Below are 13,721 nucleotides of genomic sequence, written 5' to 3'. Positions count from 1 at the left end.
TGTGCGTGCGTGCGTGCGCGCTCGAATGATCCTAACGTGACCCCTAACCTGTGGTCCGCTCTGGTGTGGTGTCTGTTTGATGACGTCATCAGATCCTGGACTCGGAGCTGTTTGAGCTGATGCATCAGAATGGAGACTCCGCCCACTTCTATTTCTGCTACCGCTGGTTCCTGTTGGACTTCAAAAGAGGTACGATATGCTTCACAAACAACACTATTATTCACTATTCACTATTATTTAATTACATTTTGAAGGGGGGTTACAGGCAAGTAAGAGAAGCAGTGTGAGACTATGGGGGTTACAGGTAACTAAGAGAAGCAGTGTGAGACTATGGGGGGTTACAGGTAAGTAAGAGAAGCAGTGTGAGACTATGGGGGGGTTACAGGTAAGTAAGAGAAGCAGTGTGAGACTATGGGGGTTACAGGTAAGTAAGAGAAGCAGTGTGAGACTATGGGGGGTTACAGGTAAGTAAGAGAAGCAGTGTGAGACTATGGGGGGGTTACAGGTAAGTAAGAGAAGCAGTGTGAGACTATGGGGGGGTTACAGGTAACTAAGAGAAGCAGTGTGAGACTATGGGGGGTTACAGGTAAGTAAGAGAAGCAGTGTGAGACTATGGGGGTTACAGGTAAGTAAGAGAAGCAGTGTGAGACTATGGGGGTTACAGGTAAGTAAGAGAAGCAGTGTGAGACTATGGGGGGGGTTACAGGTAAGTAAGAGAAGCAGTGTGAGACTATGGGGGTTACAGGTAAGTAAGAGAAGCAGTGTGAGACTATGGGGGGTTACAGGTAAGTAAGAGAAGCAGTGTGAGACTATGGGGGTTACAGGTAAGTAAGAGAAGCAGTGTGAGACTATGGGGGGTTACAGGTAAGTAAGAGAAGCAGTGTGAGACTATGGGGGGGTTACAGGTAAGTAAGAGAAGCAGTGTGAGACTATGGGGGGGGGTTACAGGTAACTAAGAGAAGCAGTGTGAGACTATGGGGGTTACAGGTAAGTAAGAGAAGCAGTGTGAGACTATGGGGGGTTACAGGTAAGTAAGAGAAGCAGTGTGAGACTATGGGGGGTTACAGGTAAGTAAGAGAAGCAGTGTGAGACTATGGGGGTTACAGGTAAGTAAGAGAAGCAGTGTGAGACTATGGGGGGGTTACAGGTAAGTAAGAGAAGCAGTGTGAGACTATGGGGGGGGGGGGGGTTACAGGTAAGTAAGAGAATCAAAATCAAATCAAATCAAATTTATTTATATAGCCCTTCGTACATCAGCTGATATCTCAAAGTGCTGTACAGAAACCCAGCCTAAAACCCCAAACAGCAAACAATGCAGGTGTAAAAGCACGGTGGCTAGGAAAAACTCCCTAGAAAGGCCAAAACCTAGGAAGAAACCTAGAGAGGAACCAGGCTATGTGGGGTGGCCAGTCCTCTTCTGGCTGTGCCGGGTAGAGATTATAACAGAACATGACCAAGATGTTCAAATGTTCATAAATGACCAGCATGGTCGAATAATAATAAGGCAGAACAGTTGAAACTGGAGCAGCAGCACAGTCAGGTGGACTGGGGACAGCAAGGAGTCATCATGTCAGGTAGTCCTGGGGCACGGTCCTAGGGCTCAGGTCCTCCGAGAGAGAGAAAGAAAGAGAGAATTAGAGAGAGCATATGTGGGGTGGCCAGTCCTCTTCTGGCTGTGCCGGGTGGAGATTATAACAGAACGTGGCCAAGATGTTCAAATGTTCATAAATGACCAGCATGGTTGAATAATAGTAAGGCAGAACAGTTGAAACTGGAGCAGCAGCATGGCCAGGTGGACTGGGGACAGCAAGGAGTCATCATGTCAGGTAGTCCTGGGACATGGTCCTAGGGCCCAGGCCAGTTGAAACTGGAGCAGCAGCATGGCCAGGTGGACTGGGGACAGCAAGGAGTCATCATGTCAGGTAGTCCTGGGGCATGGTCCTAGGGCTCAGGTCCTCCGAGAGAGAGAAAGAAAGAGAGAAGGAGAGAATTAGAGAACGCACACTTAGATTCACACAGGACACCGAATAGGACAGGAGAAGTACTCCAGATATAACAAACTGACCCTAGCCCCGACACATAAACTACTGCAGCATAAATACTGGAGGCTGAGACAGGAAGGGTCAGGAGACACTGTGGCCCCATCCGAGGACACCCCGGACAGGGCCAAACAGGAAGGATATAACCCCACCCACTTTGCCAAAGCACAGCCCCCACACCACTAGAGGGATATCTTCAACCACCAACTTACCATCCTGAGACAAGGCCGAGTATAGCCCACAAAGATCTCCGCCACGGCACCCAAGGGGGGCGCCAACCCAGACAGGCTGACCACAACAGTGAATCAACCCACCCAGGTGACGCACCCCCCAGGGACGGCATGAGAGAGCCCCAGTAAGCCAGTGACTCAGCCCCGTAACAGGGTTAGAGGCAGAGAATCCCAGTGGAAAGAGGGGAACCGGCCAGGCAGAGACAGCAAGGGCGGTTCGTTGCTCCAGAGCCTTTCCTTTCACCTTCCCACTCCTGGGCCAGACTACACTCAATCATATGACCCACTGAAGAGATGAGTCTTCAGTAAAGACTTTTGCGTCTCTGACATGGGTAGGCAGACCGTTCCATAAAAATGGAGCTCTATAGGAGAAAGCCCTGCCTCCAGCTGTTTGCTTAGAAATTCTAGGGACAATTAGGAGGCCTGCGTCTTGTGACCGTAGCGTACGTGTAGGTATGTACGGCAGGACCAAATCAGAGAGATAGGTAGGAGCAAGCCCATGTAATGCTTTGTAGGTTAGCAGTAAAACCTTGAAATCAGCCCTTGCTTTGACAGGAAGCCAGTGTAGAGAGGCTAGCACTGGAGTAATATGATCAAATTTTTTGGTTCTAGTCAGGATTCTAGCAGCCGTATTTAGCACTAACTGAAGTTTATTTAGTGCTTTATCCGGGTAGCCGGAAAATAGAGCATTGCAGTAGTCTAACCTAGAAGTGACAAAAGCATGGATTAATTTTTCTGCATCATTTTTGGACAGAAAGTTTCTGATTTTTGCAATGTTACGTAGATGGAAAAAAGCTGTCCTCGAAATGGTCTTGATATGTTCTTCAAAAGAGAGATCAGGGTCCAGAGTAACGCCGAGGTCCTTCACAGTTTTATTTGAGACGACTGTACAACCATTAAGATTAATTGTCAGATTCAACAGAAGATCTCTTTGTTTCTTGGGACCTAGAACAAGCATCTCTGTTTTGTCCGAGTTTAATAGTAGAAAGTTTGCAGCCATCCACTTCCTTATGTCTGAAACACATGCTTCTAGCGAGGGCAATTTTGGGGCTTCACCATGTTTCATTGAAATGTACAGCTGTGTGTCATCCGCATAGCAGTGAAAGTTTACATTATGTTTTCGAATAACATCCCCAAGAGGTAAAATATATAGTGAAAACAATAGTGGTCCTAAAACAGAACCTTGAGGAACACCGAAATTTACAGTTGATTTGTCAGAGGACAAACCATTCACAGAGACAAACTGATATCTTTCCGACAGATAAGATCTAAACCAGGCCAGAACTTGTCCGTGTAGACCAATTTGGGTTTCCAATCTCTCCAAAAGAATGTGGTGATCGATGGGATCAAAAGCAGCACTAAGGTCTAGGAGCACGAGGACAGATGCAGAGCCTCGGTCCGATGCCATTAAAATGTAATTTACCACCTTCACAAGTGCCGTCTCAGTGCTATGATGGGGTCTAAAACCAGACTGAAGCATTTCGTATACATTGTGTACGAAGCAGTGTGAGACTATGGGGGGGTTACAGGCAAGTAAGAGAAGCAGTGTGAGACTATGGGGGGGGTTACAGGCAAGTAAGAGAAGCAGTGTGAGACTATGGGGGTTACGGGCAAGTAAGAGAAGCAGTGTGAGACTATGGGGGGGTTACAGGTAAGTAAGAGAAGCAGTGTGAGACTATGGGGGGAGGGTTACAGGTAAGTAAGAGAAGCAGTGTGAGACTATGGGGAGGGGGTTACAGGTAAGTAAGAAAAGCAGTGTGAGACTATGGGGGGTTACAGGCAAGTAAGAGAAGCAGTGTGAGACTATGGGGGGGTTACAGGCAAGTAAGAGAAGCAGTGTGAGACTATGGGGGGGTTACAGGTAAGTAAGAGAAACAGTGTGAGACTATGGGGGTTACAGGTAAGTAAGAGAAGCAGTGTGAGACTATGGGGGTTACAGGTAAGTAAGAGAAGCAGTGTGAGACTATGGAGGGCTTACAGGTAAGTAAGAGAAGCAGTGTGAGACTATGGGGGGTTACAGGTAAGTAAGAGAAGCAGTGTGAGACTATGGGGCGTTACAGGTAAGTAAGAGAAGCAGTGTGAGACTATGGAGGCGGGGGGTTACAGGTAAGTAAGAGAAGCAGTGTGAGACTATGGGGGTTACAGGTAAGTAAGAGAAGCAGTGTGAGACTATGGGGGGTTACAGGTAAGTAAGAGAAGCAGTGTGAGACTATGGGGGGTTACAGGTAAGTAAGAGAAGCAGTGTGAGACTATGGGGGGTTACAGGTAAGTAAGAGAAGCAGTGTGAGACTATGGAGGGGTTACAGGTAAGTAAGAGAAGCAGTGTGAGACTATGGGGGTTACAGGTAACTAAGAGAAGCAGTGTGAGACTATGGGGGGTTACAGGTAAGTAAGAGAAGCAGTGTGAGACTATGGGGGTACAGGTAAGTAAGAGAAGCAGTGTGAGACTATGGGGGGTTACAGGTAAGTAAGAGAAGCAGTGTGAGACTATGGGGGGGGGTTACAGGTAAGTAAGAGAAGCAGTGTGAGACTATGGAGGGGTTACAGGTAAGTAAGAGAAGCAGTGTGAGACTATGGGGGGGTTACAGGTAAGTAAGAGAAGCAGTGTGAGACTATGGGGGGTTACAGGCAAGTAAGAGAAGCAGTGTGAGACTATGGGGGGGGTTACAGGTAAGTAAGAGAAGCAGTGTGAGACTATGGGGGTTACAGGTAAGTAAGAGAAGCAGTGTGAGACTATGGGGGTTACAGGTAAGTAAGAGAAGCAGTGTGAGACTATGGGGGTTACAGGTAAGTAAGAGAAGCAGTGTGAGACTATGGGGGTTACAGGTAACTAAGAGAAGCAGTGTGAGACTATGGGGGGGTTACAGGTAAGTAAGAGAAGCAGTGTGAGACTATGGGGGGTTACAGGTAAGTAAGAGAATCTTGGGCTGCTCCAAGATGACGACGCCGAACAAGAGGATGGAGTGGACTTCTATTCCGACTCAGGAGGCATGCACACCATCCACCGCTTCCGAGTATATTACTCGCTGGTTCATCCTTGGGAGCAATTTCCAAAACGGCTGAAGGTACCACGTTCATCTGTACAAACAATAGTACGCTAGTATAAACACCATGGGACCACGCGGCCGTCATACCGCTCAGGAAGGAGACACGTTCTATCTCCTAGAGATGAACGTACTTTGGTGCGAAAAGTGCAAATCAATCACAGAACAACAGCAAAGGACCTTGTGAAGATGCTGGAGGAAACAGCTACAAAAGTATCTATACAGTAAAATGAGTCCTCAGCAAGGAAGAAGCCACTGCTCCAAAACCTCCATAAAAAAGCCAGACTACGGTTTGCAACTGCACATGGGGACAAAGATCATACTTTTTGGAGAAATGTCCTCTGGTCTGATGAATTAAATAGAACTGTTTGGCCATAATGACCATTGTTATGTTTGGAGGAAAAAGAGGTAGGCTTGCAAGCCGAAGAACACCATCCCAACCGTGAAGCAAGGGGGTGGCAGCATCATGTTGTGGGGGTGCTTTGCTGCACGAGGGACTGGTGCACTTCACAAAATAGATGACATCATGAGGAAGGAAAAGTTTGTGGATATATTGAAGCGACATCAGTCAGGAAGTTAAAGCTTGGTTTTCAAATGGGTCTTCCAAATGGACAATGACCTCAAGCATACTTCCAAAGTTGTGGCAGAATATGGTTTAAGGACAACAAAGTCAAGGTATTGGAGTGGCCATCACAAAGCCCTGACCTCAATCCCATAGAAAATGTGTGGGCAGAACTGAAAAAGTGTGTGCGAGCAAGGAGGCCTACAAACCTGACTCAGTTACACCAGCTCTGTCAGGAGGAATGGGCCAATTTATTGTGAGAATCTTGTGGAAGGCTACCCGAAACGTTTGACCCAAGTTAAACAATTTAAAGGCAATGCTACCAAATACTAATTGAGTGTATGTACACTTCTGACCCACTGGGAATGTGATGAAAGAAATAAAAGCTGAAATAAATCATTCTCTCTACAATTATTCTGACATTTCACATTCTTAAAATAAAGTGGTGATCCTAACTGACCTAAAACAGGGAATTTTTAAGAGGATTAAATGTCGGGAATTGTGAAAAACTCTATTTGGCTAAGGTGTATGTAAACTTCTGACTTCAACTGTATGTGATGTGCTAGGTGTTTTACCAACCTTGGTTCTGTCTTCAGCAGGGAGTTTTATATGATATGAGCCAGGAGTTTTACCAACCTTGGTTCTGTCTTCAGCAGGTAGTTTTATATGATTTGAGCCAGGAGTTTTACCAACCTTGGTTCTGTCTTCAGCAGGTAGTTTTATATGATATGAGCCAGGAGTTTTACCAACCTTGGTTCTGTCTTCAGCAGGTAGTTTTATATGATATGAGCCAGGAGTTTTACCAACCTTGGTTCTGTCTTCAGCAGGTAGTTTTATATGATATGAGCCAGGAGTTTTACCAACCTTGGTTCTGTCTTCAGCAGGTAGTTTTATATAATATGAGCCAGGAGTTTTACCAACCTTGGTTCTGTCTTCAGCAGGCAGTTTTAAACGATATGAGCCAGGAATTTTACCAACCTTGGTTCTGTCTTCAGCAGGTAGTTTTATACGATATGAGCCAGGAGTTTTACCAACCTTGGTTCTGTCTTCAGCAGGTAGTTTTATATGATATGAGCCAGGAGTTTTACCAACCTTGGTTCTGTCTTCAGCAGGTAGTTTTATATGATATGAGCCAGGAGTTTTACCAACCTTGGTTCTGTCTTCAGCAGGTAGTTTTATATGATATGAGCCAGGAGTTTTACCAACCTTGGTTCTGTCTTCAGCAGGTAGTTTTATACGATATGAGCCAGGAGTTTTACCAACCTTGGTTCTGTCTTCAGCAGGTAGTTTTATATGATATGAGCCAGGAGTTTTACCAACCTTGGTTCTGTCTTCAGCAGGTAGTTTTATATGATATGAGCCAGGAGTTTTACCAACCTTGGTTCTGTCTTCAGCAGGTAGTTTTATATGATATGAGCCAGTGGTTTTATATGATATGAGCCAGTGGTTTTATATGATATGAGCCAGTGGTTTTATATGATATGAGCCAGTGGTTTTATATGATATGAGCCAGTGGTTTTATATGATATGAGCCAGTGGTTTTATATGATATGAGCCAGTGGTTTTATATGATATGAGCCAGTGGTTTTATATGATATGAGCCAGGAGTTTTATATGATATGAGCCAGTGGTTTTATATGATATGAGCCAGTGGTTTTATATGATATGAGCCAGTGGTTTTATATGATATGAGCCAGTGGTTTTATATGATATGAGCCAGTGGTTTTATATGATATGAGCCAGGAGTTTTATATGATATGAGCCAGTGGTTTTATATGATATGAGCCAGTGGTTTTATATGATATGAGCCAGTGGTTTTATATGATATGAGCCAGTGGTTTTATATGATATGAGCCAGTGGTTTTATATGATATGAGCCAGTGGTTTTATATGATATGAGCCAGGAGTTTTATATGATATGAGCCAGGAGTTTTATATGATATGAGCCAGTGGTTTTATATGATATGAGCCAGTGGTTTTATATGATATGAGCCAGTGGTTTTATATGATATGAGCCAGGAGTTTTATATGATATGAGCCAGGAGTTTTATATGATATGAGCCAGTGGTTTTATATGATATGAGCCAGGAGTTTTATATGATATGAGCCAGGAGTTTTATATGATATGAGCCAGTGGTTTTATATGATATGAGCCAGTGGTTTTATATGATATGAGCCAGTGGTTTTATATGATATGAGCCAGTGGTTTTATATGATATGAGCCAGGAGTTTTATATGATATGAGCCAGTGGTTTTATATGATATGAGCCAGTGGTTTTATATGATATGAGCCAGTGGTTTTATATGATATGAGCCAGTGGTTTTATATGATATGAGCCAGTAGTACACTGTATGACATTTCAGATTGGAGTTGAAATACAATGCAAATAACTTTGTGTGTCCTCTGTGTGTGTGTCCTCTGTGTGTGTGTCCTCTGTGTGTGTGTCCTCTGTGTGTGTGTGTGTGTGTGTGTGTGTGTGTGTGTGTGTGTGCGTGTGTGTGTGTGTCCTCTGTGTGTGTGTCTGTCCTGTGTCTCCTCTGTGTGTGTGTCCTCTGTGTGTGTGTGTCCTCTGTGTGTGTGTCTGTCCTGTGTCTCCTCTGTGTATGTGTCTGCCCTGTGTCTCCTCTGTGTATGTGTGTGTGTGTGTGTCCTCTGTGTGTGTGTCTCCTCTGTGTGTGTGTGTGTCCTGTGTCTCCTCTGTGTATGTGTCTGTCCTGTGTCTCCTCTGTGTATGTGTGTGTGTGTGTCCTCTGTGTGTGTCTCCTCTGTGTGTGTGTGCGTGTGTGTGTGTGTCCTCTGTGTGTGTGTCCTCTGTGTGTGTGTCTGTCCTGTGTCTCCTCTGTGTATGTCTGTCCTGTGTCTCCTCTGTGTATGTGTGTGTGTGTGTCCTCTGTGTGTGTGTGTCCTGTGTCTCCTCTGTGTATGTGTGTGTGTGTGTCCTCTGTGTGTGTGTCTCCTCTGTGTGTGTGTGCGTGTGTGTGTGTGTCCTCTGTGTGTGTGTCTCCTCTGTGTGTGTGTCTGTCCTGTGTCTCCTCTGTGTATGTGTCTGTCCTGTGTCTCCTCTGTGTATGTGTGTGTGTGTGTCCTCTGTGTGTGTGTCTCCTCTGTGTGTGTGTCTGTCCTGTGTCTCCTCTGTGTATGTGTCTGTCCTGTGTCTCCTCTGTGTATGTGTGTGTGTGTGTCCTCTGTGTGTGTGTGTGTGTGTGTGTCCTCTGTGTGTGTGTGTGTGTGTCCTCTGTGTATGTGTCTGTCCTGTGTCTCCTCTGTGTATGTGTCTGTCCTGTGTCTCATCTGTGTATGTGTCTGTCCTGTGTATGTGTCTGTCCTGTGTCTCCTCTGTGTATGTGTCTGTCCTGTGTCTCCTCTGTGTATGTGTCTGTCCTGTGTCCCCTCTGTGTATGTGTCTGTCCTGTGTCTCCTCTGTGTATGTGTGTGCCCTCTGTGTGTGTGTGTGTCCTGTGTGTGTATGTGTGTCCTCTGTGTGTCTCTCCCCTCCAGAGCTGCTGTACCAGGATGTGTTCTCAGTATGGGAGGTGATCTGGGTGGCCCCTCACATCTCCTCTCAGCACTTCGTCCTGTTCCTGGCCCTGGCTCTGGTAGAGGTCTACAGAGAGATCATCAGAGACAATACCATGGACTTCACTGACATCATCACCTTCTTCAACGGTGACAGACAGACAGAGACAGAGAGACAGCCAGACAGAGAGACAGCCAGACAGAGAGACAGCCAGACAGAGAGACAGCCAGACAGAGAGACAGAGAGACAGAGAGACAGAGAGACAGCCAGACAGAGAGACAGACAGACAGAGAGACAGACAGACAGAGAGACAGTGAGACAGACAGACAGCCAGACAGAGAGACAGCCAGAGAGACAGCCAGACAGCCAGACAGAGAGACAGCCAGACAGAGAGACAGACAGACAGCCAGAGAGACAGACAGACAGACAGACAGCCAGAGAGACAGAGAGACAGCCAGACAGAGAGACAGCCAGACAGAGAGACAGACAGACAGACAGACAGACAGACAGACAGACAGACAGACAGACAGACAGACAGACACACAGACACACAGACACACAGACACACAGACAGTGCACTACTTTAGACCAGGGCCCTATAGAACCCTATTCCCTATATATAGTGCACTACTTTAGACTAGGGCCCTATAGAACCCTATTCCCTATATAGTGCACTACTTTAGACCAAGTGAAATGTGTTGGGATGGGCCCCATGGCTCTGGTCAAAAGTAGTGCAATATGTAATAATAAAATAAAAAAATGTAATTTAACCTTTTATTTAACATGACAAGTCAGTTTAAGAACAAATTATTATTTACAATGGCGGCCTACACCAGGCCAAACCCGGACGACGCTGGGCCAATTGTGCGCCGCCCTATGGGACTCCCAGTCACGGCCAGGTTGTGATACAGCCTGGATACGAACCAGGGTCTGTAGTGCCTTAGACCACTGCACCAATCAGGAGCCTCCAACAAGAACATGGTGAAATGTGTTGGGATGGAGCAGAAAGGTGGAGGCAAACTGTGAGCACAGATATATAGTGTGTGTATAAAAGCATCTCCCTGACTTCCTGTGTGTGTGTGTGTGTGTGTGTGTGTGTGTGTGTGTGTGTGTGTGTGTGTGTGTGTGTGTGTGTGTGTGTGTGTGTGTAACAGAGATGGCAGAACGTCATGACGTGCAGCATATCCTTCAAATCGCCAGAGAGCTGGTGCGCAAGGTCCAGTCTCTCATCGAGAACAAGTGATGAAGAAGAGGATGATCAGGGCAGGAGGAAGAGGAGGGTGAACAGGGCCAGAAGAGGAGAGGTAGAGAGGAGCCAGATACCATCACTCCACCTGCCCATCCATCCTCTGCATCCAGCACAGTTCCCTCCCTCTCTTACCCCTCTTTATACCTCACAAACCTGTGGAAGAGACGGAGACGTGGGCCCTCTATCCCTCCAGCCGGACCAGTGAAGGGTGAAGGCTCCAGGTTGACCATCCTGGCCTGGATGAAGGCTCCAGGTTGACCATCCTAGCCTGGAGAAAGGAGAGAACAGGGGGAAAGGAGAGGGATGTTGGCTGGGTCCTGGTCTAGGTCTGGTTCTGGTCCTGGACTGGGTCTGGGTCTGGTCTAGGTCCGGTCCTGGACTGGGTCTGATCCTGGTTCCAGTGCTAAGTCTGGGTCTAGGTCTGGTCCTGGACTGGGTCTGATCCTGGTTCCAGTGCTAAGTCTGGGTCTAGGTCTGGACCTGGTATATAGATGTTGTTCCAGTGCTAAGTCTGGGTCTAGGTCTGGTCCTGGACTGGGTCTGATCCTGGTTCCAGTGCTAGGTCTGGGTCTGGTCTGGGTCTGGTCTAGGTCTGGTCCTGGACTGGGTCTGATCCTGGTTCCAGTGCTAAGTCTGGGTCTAGGTCTGGGTCTGATCCTGGTTCCAGTGCTAAGTCTGGGTCTAGGTCTGGTCCTGGACTGGGTCTGATCCTGGTTCCAGTGCTAAGTCTGGGTCTAGGTCTGGACCTGGACTGGGTCTGATCCTGGTTCCAGTGCTAGGTCTGGGTCTAGGTCTGGTCCTGGACTGGGTCTGATCCTGGTTCCAGTGCTAAGTCTGGGTCTAGGTCTGGTCCTGGACTGGGTCTAGGTCTGGTCCTGGACTGGGTCTGGGTCTGGACTGGGTCTGATCCTGGTTCCAGTGCTAAGTCTGGGTCTAGGTCTGGTCCTGGACTGGGTCTGATCCTGGTTCCAGTGCTAAGTCTGGGTCTGGTCTGGGTCTGGTCTAGGTCTGGTCCTGGACTGGGTCTGATCCTGGTTCCAGTGCTAAGTCTGGGTCTAGGTCTGGGTCTGATCCTGGTTCCAGTGCTAAGTCTGGGTCTAGGTCTGGTCCTGGACTGGGTCTGATCCTGGTTCCAGTGCTAAGTCTGGGTCTAGGTCTGGACCTGGACTGGGTCTGATCCTGGTTCCAGTGCTAGGTCTGGGTCTAGGTCTGGTCCTGGACTGGGTCTGATCCTGGTTCCAGTGCTAAGTCTGGGTCTAGGTCTGGTCCTGGACTGGGTCTGGGTCTAGGTCTGGTCCTGGACTGGGTCTGGGTCTGGACTGGGTCTGATCCTGGTTCCAGTGCTAAGTCTGGGTCTAGGTCTGGTCCTGGACTGGGTCTGATCCTGGTTCCAGTGCTAAGTCTGGGTCTAGGTCTGGACCTGGACTGGGTCTGATCCTGGTTCCAGTGCTAGGTCTGGGTCTAGGTCTGGTCCTGGACTGGGTCTGATCCTGGTTCCAGTTCTAAGTCTGGGTCTAGGTCTGGTCCTGGACTGGGTCTGGGTATAGGTCTGGTCCTGGACTGGGTCTGGGTCTGGACTGGGTCTGATCCTGGTTCCAGTGCTAAGTCTGGGTCTAGGTCTGGTCCTGGACTGGGTCTGATCCTGGTTCCAGTGCTAGGTCTAGGTCTGGTCCTGGTATATAGATGTTGTTCCAGTGCTAGGTCTGGGTCTAGGTCTGGGTCTGGTCTGGGTCTAGGTCTGGGTCTGGTCTGGGTCTAGGTCTGGGTCTGGTATATAGATGTTGTTTACAAGCACCCAGTCACAGAATGCCATGGTTAGTTGGTTGCTGTCAGACGTTTGGAGTTGTCTTTATGCTCGTTAGTTGGATCACACTGTGACTGCCCGCATTTTATTATTCTCTACTATTCACCAGGGGTGGCCTAGTGGTTAGAGGCAGGTAGCCTAGAGGCAGGTAGCCTAGTGGTTAGAGGCAGGTAGCCTAGTGGTTAGAGGCAGGTAGCCTAGTGGTTAGAGGCTGGTAGCCTAGTGGTTAGAGGCTGGTAGCCTAGTGGTTAGAGGCAGGTAGCCTAGTGGTTAGAGGCAGGTAGCCTAGTGGTTAGAGGCAGGTAGCCTAGTGGTTAGAGGCAAGAGGCAGGTAGCCTAGTGGTTAGAGGCAGGTAGCCTAGTGGTTATAGGCAGGTAGCCTAGTGGTTAGAGGCAGGTAGCCTAGTGGTTAGAGGCAGGTAGCCTAGTGGTTAGAGGCAGGTAGCCTAGTGGTTATAGGCAGGTAGCCTAGTGGTTAGAGGGGCGGCAGGTAGCCTAGTGGTGAGAGGCAGGTAGCCTAGTGGTTAGAGGCAGGTAGCCTAGTGGTTAGAGGCAGGTAGCCTAGTGGTTAGAGGGGCTGCAGGTAGCCTAGTGGTTAGAGGCAGGTAGCCTAGTGGTTAGAGGCAGGTAGCCTAGTGGTTAGAGGCAGGTAGCCTAGTGGTTAGAGGCAGGTAGCCTAGTGGTTATAGGCAGGTAGCCTAGTGGTTAGAGGCAGGTAGCCTAGTGGTTAGAGGCAGGTAGCCTAGTGGTTAGAGGCAGGTAGCCTAGTGGTTAGAGGGGCGGCAGGTAGCCTAGTGGTTAGAGGCAGGTAGCCTAGTGGTTAGAGGCAGGTAGCCTAGTGGTTAGAGGCAGGTAGCCTAGTGGTTAGAGGCAGGTAGCCTAGTGGTTAGAGGCAGGTAGACTAGTGGTTAGAGGCAGGTAGCCTAGTGGTTAGAGTTAGAGGCAGGTAGCCTAGTGGTTAGAGGCAGGTAGACTAGTGGTTAGAGGCAGGTAGCCTAGTGGTTAGAGGCAGGTAGCCTAGTGGTTAGAGGCAGGTAGCCTAGTGGTTAGAGGCAGGTAGCCTAGTGGTTAGAGGCAGGTAGCCTAGTGGTTAGAGGCAGGTAGCCTAGTGGTTAGAGGGGCAGCAGGTAGCCTAGTGGTTAGAGGGGCAGCAGGTAGCCTAGTGGTTAGAGGCAGGTAGCCTAGTGGTTAGAGCATTAGGCCACTAACTGAAAGGATCGAATCCCCGAACTGCCAAGGTAAAAACCTGTTGTTCTGCCCCTGAACGAGGCAGTT

The 13,721-nt window shown here is 48.1% G+C and overlaps 1 pseudogene; it reads left to right on the top strand.

Annotated features, from left to right (window-relative positions):
* The window catches only part of LOC135559707 (small G protein signaling modulator 2-like), a 123,082-nt pseudogene extending 112,125 nt beyond the window's left edge, over positions 1-10,957 (top strand).
* Positions 10,958-13,721: the final 2,764 nt, after the last annotated feature.

Source organism: Oncorhynchus nerka, linkage group LG14, assembly GCF_034236695.1.
Source record: "Oncorhynchus nerka isolate Pitt River linkage group LG14, Oner_Uvic_2.0, whole genome shotgun sequence".
Lineage (NCBI taxonomy): Eukaryota > Metazoa > Chordata > Actinopteri > Salmoniformes > Salmonidae > Oncorhynchus > Oncorhynchus nerka.
This window is presented reverse-complemented; position numbering and strand designations above follow the sequence as displayed.